The sequence below is a fragment of the Rhagoletis pomonella genome, unplaced genomic scaffold, assembly GCF_013731165.1.
Source record: "Rhagoletis pomonella isolate Grant_MI unplaced genomic scaffold, Rhpom_1.0 Rhpom_scaffold_00002, whole genome shotgun sequence".
NCBI classification, from domain to species: domain Eukaryota; kingdom Metazoa; phylum Arthropoda; class Insecta; order Diptera; family Tephritidae; genus Rhagoletis; species Rhagoletis pomonella.
The window spans coordinates 25,549,932-25,551,718 of NW_023458556.1; the positions used below are offsets into that span (position 1 = coordinate 25,549,932).

The window sequence follows — 1,787 nt, forward strand, 5'->3', positions numbered from 1 at the left end:
AAACCGACAGAAATGCAAGACTCCTTAAAGGGAGATATTGTTGCACCAGGATCATCAATAAATTCCAATCAAACCGGTCCAAATTTAGTTGAGATCGCACCAAGTATAGTTGTAGATATGAATACCCTTCAATCTAATAGATCAAATTCAATTAAGTATAATGCCACTAAAAGTGACAACATTACTACAGGTAATCAAAACTATACCAATGAAGGCATTTCCATAAATTCCACAAAATCTTGGAATTCAACAAGCGTAGTAAACAAAACTGTAACAACTACACTTGCACCCGCAGTTGCCAAAAATGATGTTGTTGCGCATATTGGTAATGATTCCCTCGAAGTAAGATCTACAAAAAGCACAATCACAAACACTACAACTACGACCAAAATAATGCCAACAACGACCAAAACAAAACCAACAACAACAACAACCACTACCACACCGAAACCCAAAAAACCAAGCATAACATTTGGATTAGGCGATTTTCCACATTTGCCAGGAGAACCATTTGTTAACAATAAAAAGCCAGAATCATCTAGCTCTAAATTACCAGAATTAAGCGAGCCCGTCGTACTACCAGATGCGCAGCCATCACAAGAATTAAACAACGGATTCAATTATCACAGCAGCCGCGATATTATTGTACCTATTATGACAGTCCTCTTCACAATACCATTGGCAATAGGAGTGGTAATTACCACTTACCGTCGCTTCCGCGATTGTTGGTCAACGCGACATTATCGCCGAATGGATTTCTTGGTCGATGGCATGTACAACGATTGACAACAGATTACCGAAGAATGTACCGATGATGCGGTGCAGAAGTATGATGCGGGGGCAGAAGTTGAAAACGCTGTAGACGTTGCTCAGCAATTAATGCAGTAGCGCACAATTATAACAATTTAAAGAAGTTGTAGTATTTTTAAGAGTGAGATTCACTATAAGTTTATACGAATTTTCAATGTACTTTGAACATATTGATGCGTGTACTATATATTTCAGAAAAAATTTTAAATTGCTTTAAGTCTTACACTTAATGAATGCATTTAATTTAAACGTGAAAAAGAAAAATGTCACACTTAAGAGCATGTTATATCTAGATTTCAAAATTTGTATGTGGCCAAATTTTGTTCGTAAGATCTTTTCTATAGAATTATGGTACATACTCGTAATTGCGGATATTGAATTTTATTACGAAAATCAATGATATACATAGTAATACAAATCATAAGTTCTAAGGATATTTTGCAAAGCAAACTCTCATGTAATCATTTTATTTATGTATGTACGTGTAGTACTCAAACCTTGCAATTATTATTAAAAAAAAATTTTTCTTTAAGCTTGAAAACTGAAAAGGCATTCAATTGAAAGAAGCATTTATGCAAATTATGAACAACCGTTATCGATTCGCCACTTCTCTGTCCGCTATGTTTGAGTTCCGGTCGCTAAGCGAAAAATTTTGCATCTGAAAGCAACAACAAAGTTAGCTAGCGAGTTGTTTTTTTGTTTGGTTGTACCACATTGAGTTCGTTCGTTTCGCCACTAACTAACTGTTGGCGAATCGATGACGGCTAATATATACTTTGAACGTTAGATAAGCTAGATATACCTATTTTTCCAAATGACCCACATTATTTGAAAATTTAGACTTTAAATTAGGCTTCCATATACTCCCAATTTCATTGTTTTTCGGAATCAAAATAATATTGTAATCATTTCTATTTATGCGACAATAATTTTAGAAATTAAATTTTAATACATACATACCTACATATGTATGTATT

The 1,787-nt window shown here is 34.2% G+C and overlaps 1 protein-coding gene across 1 annotated transcript in view; it reads right to left on the bottom strand.

The window, feature by feature from the left end:
- LOC118733348 (band 7 protein AGAP004871-like) overlaps positions 1–1,787 on the bottom strand; it is a 30,841-nt gene that overhangs the window by 637 nt on the left and 28,417 nt on the right. The window lies entirely within an intron of this gene.